The sequence below is a fragment of the Nothoprocta perdicaria genome, unplaced genomic scaffold (assembly GCF_003342845.1).
Source record: "Nothoprocta perdicaria isolate Ctin4 unplaced genomic scaffold, notPer1 scaffold_130, whole genome shotgun sequence".
Lineage (NCBI taxonomy): Eukaryota > Metazoa > Chordata > Aves > Tinamiformes > Tinamidae > Nothoprocta > Nothoprocta perdicaria.
Window position 1 is genome coordinate 530,292 of NW_020454428.1, and position 6,559 is coordinate 536,850.

The following is a 6,559-nucleotide window of genomic DNA, read 5'->3' on the forward strand; positions in this document are numbered from 1 at the left end:
GCCTTTTTTTTTTTTTTTTTTTAACTAGAAATTCCTTTAAGACATTTAAGTACTCTCATATACTAAGACGACTGTTTAAACCTATTAAGGACTTGAATGAGATCATGGAGGCACGAGTCCGGGTACCTTAAACGGCCCTGTCTGCAGGGCTGCAGGGTTTGCGACGCCTGGCCTGCCTCGCAGGGGAGCTCTGCGAGAGCTAGTGGAGGACTCGAACGAGCTCCTCAGCAGACACCCAGCACCATGCAGTGCTTTGGCAACGTCCTTTCCCTCTTCCACGAGGTTTCTCTGGAGCGCCTATGTGTTGCGGGCATTAGCAGCACATGTGAAGAGAGCATCTTGCACGAGGAAGCCTACAGCACAATAAAGACACCAACCCAGGTCCTTGGGGTACAGGTTCATATCTGGGCGTCCAGGCTGCTTTTCCTTCCAGCCTATCTAGTAATTTCTCTCACCTCACCACATCAAGACAGCCCCACTGCAGGGTTTTCCCTCCGACTTGGCATGGGAACAATACTCATTGTAATATAGATGATTTAATTAGTCCAAAAACAAAAACACACTGGGCATTTGCTAATTGCAAAAGAGATCCAGGATTTAAGAGGGGAAAGCCACTCCTCTTCTGTTGTCAACTTCATTTATTCCACCTCTGCCAAGTTCCCTGCCTTGCATATAAATCTCCACAGGTAGGATTTGCCTAATAAAACAGTGGTTGATTTTCATTGTATAYAGGGGAGCCAAAGTCATTTATTATCATGGAAATCTTCATCACGCATATCAAGAGACTCATCCTGATTTTGCAATTCATTTTAAATTCTATGCGCTTTCCATCACAGTCCTGGAAATACTTAATTCTACATCATTGTTAGCAACGGTTATCCTAGTTTCTTGAGCTATTCAAAATACTCTGAGAGAAAAAGGCTAAGAAAAAGCCATTTGCTTTTCCTGAAGATCTTAAAATTTGTCTCATGCCAGTGAGCTAGAATTAAACTTCATTTAATCTGGATTGTCTCCTTAAAGGGCACATACAGGCTGGACAGCATAACAAAAATTATTACAGCAGAAAGTCACTTTCCACATAGACTAGCAAAGAAATAGAGGAGAAAAATCCGCAGAGAATAAAGAGAATGTTTATTGTATGGCTTCTGACATCATTTTTTTAAATGCAGTTTTATGCATTTAAAACCATGAAGGTCATTCACATTATCCAAGGACTTAGCAAATATCTTTCTCCTTCTCTTGAGAAAGTAAGCTCAGGAGTAAGAAATTCCCAGCTTAGAAAGCTAAGAATTTTCTTCAATACTTTCCCTAATAAAGGTTTATGCAGTTCTAACTAATAATCTCCAAATTTAGCAAGAGGTGTGCTGCTGTCACCAAAATTTTCAAAACACTTTTTATTGCTACTGCTATTGCTTTACAACTTTTAGTCTTAAAGGAACAGGAAAAAATAGTGTGAATAATAAAGAAGATTTTGAATCCTGAAATATTGGAATGAAAAAGGAACTCAGCAAAACAGAAATTTTTCAGAAGTTTCTGAAAGCATTATCAGTGCATTTCAGATTTCTGAAAGCATTATCAGTGAAGTCAGGAAATCATGTGATCACACAGTCCCAAACAGGACTATATATCAGCTAGTATTAAAAGTCTGTAATTTTTAGTGGTTTGGACAGTGCTATTTTTTTTACTGCCCTTTTTTTTAACCTCCTGAATTCAGACAAAACCGTAGCTCCTCAGGCCAAATTTTCACTAGCTTCTATATATAAAGGATATACCGTTTTGTTGCTGTGCCAACACAAACTGGTGCAAACACAGGCAGGTGCTGCAATGTGCTCGAGTAAACTGGCCTGGCCTAGTTATAACCTAGAACTTAGAGAAGGAAAAAACTCATTGGCCCAGTAAGAAACCTGCCGATACTGGCCACCACCATCCTAGCTCCAATGATTCCTTCAAATCTGACTCCCACCTGATTTCTGAAACAGAGCATTTTCTTGAATTCACATTCTACTATGACAACTATTTCTATATCCAGCAATCCTTCCTGCTTGTAGCTTCTTTCTCTCCTACACTTTTATGTTACCGTTAGCACTCCAATGCTTTCTTGGGGATGTTATTTTATTAAACAGTTTCTTTACCAGGAGGAGGGAGGAATGAGTGAGAAAACATTTTGCTCGAGCCCCTTTTAACTGCAAACCCCATGCAGTTCTTTGAAAACATGTATTAAACTTCCAGTGATATTTACAATTACCCTAAAGTATTGGACTCATTAATGTCAAATAATTGCAGTTGTTCTCCTCCCCACCTTTTTCTTACTTGGAATTCTGCATCACAATAGATTTAATTTATATATATATATATATACACACACACACACACACACACATATACACACACACATACATATATACACACACATTTTTTATACTTTTCTCTTTGCATCTTTATTTCTTCCTCTACACATGATCCATATCCTAGAAAAAGGAAGTGAAGAAGAGAGCGCCATGCTGCCTAAGGTCTTGCTCTGCTTGAAATCAGCCAAATAAATTGTAGCTAAGGAAGGCAGATGATGAACTGTGAGGTTGATCAGGTAGGTGGGAAATGCCTAGGCACCAGCAAAGCCTTAACTACTGCATCAGACTGTTTTTATGTCCTGTTGAACAATATATACTGGTGCTAATACCAGTTCTGCAACGCTGTTGTTAGAAATCTGAATGCTAGCCTAGAATGCTTCTGTGTTAACTTATTACTCAAAATATTCACCTGAAGCAAGACTAGGTATTTAATTCAACATAGTATTACTTGAAGGATACCCTCAAAAGAGCTGACATTTGCAGTTGTAACAAATACTTTTTTTTTTTTAAATGCTTACAAGGCTCTTGAGGAATAGTCATAAAGTAAGCAGAAGCTCAGCAGACTTCTAGACCGATTTACCTCTTCCATCTACAGAAATGGTTATCTGAACATGCCTAGCAAGTCCACTCAACTCGATACTAAACTAACAGCATATTGACTTACCAGGCCTGGGTAGGCACACGTGGACCAAAGCACTTCAGAAAGCACTAGCCAGCAGCAACCAAGACCTGCTTCCAGGCTCAAGAAGTTCGGTCTCAAGACTAGCCTTAAATTAGCCTAAAATTAAATTAGCCTAAAAACACCAAGATAGTCTATGCAAGATGGTAAGAACTATTTCCTGTTCGCATTTTGCAGACTCCCTCATTGCACCATTATTTTCTGCTTCACTTTTTTTTTTATATTAAGAATTCTCAATTCTCTTCGTTTTGATATTTCTGATTTACTGATTCCTGACTATGTGTTTCACCAGTATTAGAATTCTCAACTCTGCTAGGTTAACTAGTGGCTTTTTCTTGTAATACCTAAAGGATGCTTTGCTGTCCAGTGCTCCAAAACCCTTTCTTTTATACATGCATCTAAAGTTCCCATTGCCTAGGTTGATCTGATTCCTGAAAGCAGGAAACAAGTGAATTGTTTATTGTTCTAAAGGCAATTGTTCTATTGTTCTAACCTACATTTTTGTGCCTTCCTGTTCAGATCTGCAAAATTTGCCMAGCTGTAATATTTAGCCACAGAGACAGGTCAAGCCTCAGAGTAGAACAAAACAAATTTACTGACCWTAAGATTTCTGTGGTAACATCTCCCTCCAGAAAAAGAAACAAACAAATGTTGGGGATGGAAATGTTCGCATCAGGCACTTYAGAGGACAGACAAGGGGTTATAATTCCACACCATTGCAGAACACACCTAGACCTGGCTTGAGCCAGCAGAGARGCTACAAAGCAGCCAAGGAACTGGGGTCACCATGATAACTCCTGGCTTCCACAGCTGCAGATGATGTGGAAGACTTGCCACCAACACAACGGAAAGGAAAGCTGGGGATACATTTGGAAACCATTGCTCCTGATTTATGGGTAATTTCCCCACCATAGTAGATAATACACTTAGATCCCTGACTATTTTGTAAATATATACAACTTACAGCTTGGGTGGGAGGTGGAGGGAAGGAGAGAGAGTGTTTATAGTTGTAATAAAACTATAATGCTTAAGCCATCATTTTAAAAATACTGCCAGGGGAAAGAGTCACGACTTGCATTACATCAGTTTTTCATTTGTTTTACTTCCTATCTGAATAGCACAAAATAGCTTTGAAAGGGGAATAAAAAATAGCAGAAGAAAATCAGGAAGAACATAAGACCGCATCTTGCACAATATTGTCCTATTCACTCTGGTTACTGAATTTAAGAGGAAAAAAAAGAAAAAAAAATCATAGTTCACATTTTAGTGAACAGGGAAAGTCTTGGTTCCAGCTAATGCATGGACTACATTTGCGATGAAGAGAAACTGTGCTGCAGCATTATGAATTATGATTTTTTAAATCATGTGACTAGCTGCAAATTGGGAGGAAGGGCAAAGAGGATATAAAAAGAGGAAACTTAAGCAAAGGGCTTTTTCTTCTCATCTAGCTAAGGACATGGAGGCAAGGCCTGTGTTCTGTTCACATTCCACGAGTGTTCCTGAATATAAAGCATGTTTTGTCATCAAGAGTTACCACATACACCCATCAGTATTATTCATCCTGACTCAGGATTTAAGAAAGTTAAACACCACTACTTCAGAATACTTGGACTTTTCAAATATTTTGGCAAGTGTTCATAAATTCCTTACCTGGAATGACTAGATCTTCAGCTGATGCAGCTTGCTTTGTTACAGGAGAYCAGAGTACAAGAATCCTTTTTATGATACAGACTTAGCAAATACCATTACAGGGTGCTTGTCACTTTTAAAAATGTCTRTTCTCAAGCAGCAGGCTTGAAACCTGTAAAAGAAGATATCCAAACCCAAATTCTACAACATGACATCATCTGCAAGGGTATATGAGATCATTTCATTTACAAGGTGTTTGTATCTGACAAGTATAATGATGTAGGCTTATTTTTTTCTYTCTTAAATGAAAAAAGATCATGGGAAAAGTTACTGTTAATATCTACATGCATATGTAAAGATATCTGTATGCATCTAACTGCATTTGTATATAATAATCAAGTACTAAACAATGATATAGGCTATAACCGAAGTACTGAAATCAATGTAAAAGACACTATTTCTCAGCAAAGGACATAAACACATCCATGTATTTCTCAACTAATTTTTTTCTCTTTTTTTTCTGTAGACATGTTGCATGATAACAGAGAACTGCAGCTGATGCTATGTAAAACATGCAAAGCAAATTTCTTCCAAAGCTTGCTTCTTTATTTTTTTTTAAATACCACATACATGGTATTATCTGGTATGATTTACCTTGTTCAAAAAWTTTTTTCTTTTTCTTTTCCTCTCTTTTTTTCAGAGCAGCATCCAGCAAGATCATTCTGCAAGACAACCCACCAAGAAGGGGAAGGAGAACAGAATCATCCTTGTCAACTTTTGTTGGTGGGAATTACTGTCCAGCGCACCAAAGTGTGGCATGTACAATCTTGCATCACAGTTTCTCAACTGCAGCCCTATATCCAAGTCTCMTACAGCAAATTACACCACTTAGAAAATGGTTTCTGTCCCTATTTACATTTAAAAGGYCTAACCTTGGCACAGATTTTGAAGGTGAACTCACTGAACCAGTGGCTTACATAACACTAAGAAGGTGATAAAATGTTTGCCAGGGCTAAGGCACACTATAATGTATTCTTCCCATCTAAAGGTATTGAGAAAACCGAAAGCCTTAAAATATTTTGCTAGTTGTATTCTTCTCATTTCTATCTTCAAGACCATAGAATACCATACACTTGAAATGTGAAAAGCTACAGGCAGAACAGACACATTTTGCAGAACACGTTCATACCTCACATACCCTCCATCTACTGAAATTCCGTATTCTAAATAATCCCCACAAAGAAATTCATTTTTCCACTAATTTTTAAAAAGGTAACAGGCAATCAGTAACTTGTTGATTTTTCCTTGCTTTTATGCATCTAGCAACGTAGGCAGCACGCAGCATTATGCTGCCATCTGTAGTTTAAATAAGAAAATAGATTGTACAGTTCAGATTGTAATGCCATATCATCTGTAGAAGGAAAACGATCCAGATTTTCCTCGAGAGCAAGAGTGCAACAGAAATGTAGTCTCAAATCTGAATGCCCATGTCCTAGCTCAGTGGCCAAGATTCACGGCCACACTTAAATCACCAGTGAGATAGATTTCCTTTAGATGTCCTAGTTCAGAGTTCAGGTCCTAGTTTGCTGCCCTTCCCTCTCCTCAAACATCACTAGCAATTTTGAATTAAGATTTATTCTCAAGAGCACGGACAGTTATAAGCACAACCAACAGGACATCAGCATTCTCAGAAGCCATCATGGGATGGCTTCGAGGTGGATCGAGGGCTGGCTGGATGGCAGAGCTCAGAGGGTGGTCATAAATGGGGCCGAGTCCAGCTGGAGGCCTGTGGCCAGTGGTGTCCCCCAGGGGTCAGTACTGGGCCCAGTGCTGTTCAACTTGTTTATCAATGACCTGGACGAGGGCACGGAGTGCACCCTGAGCAAGTTTGCGGATGACACCA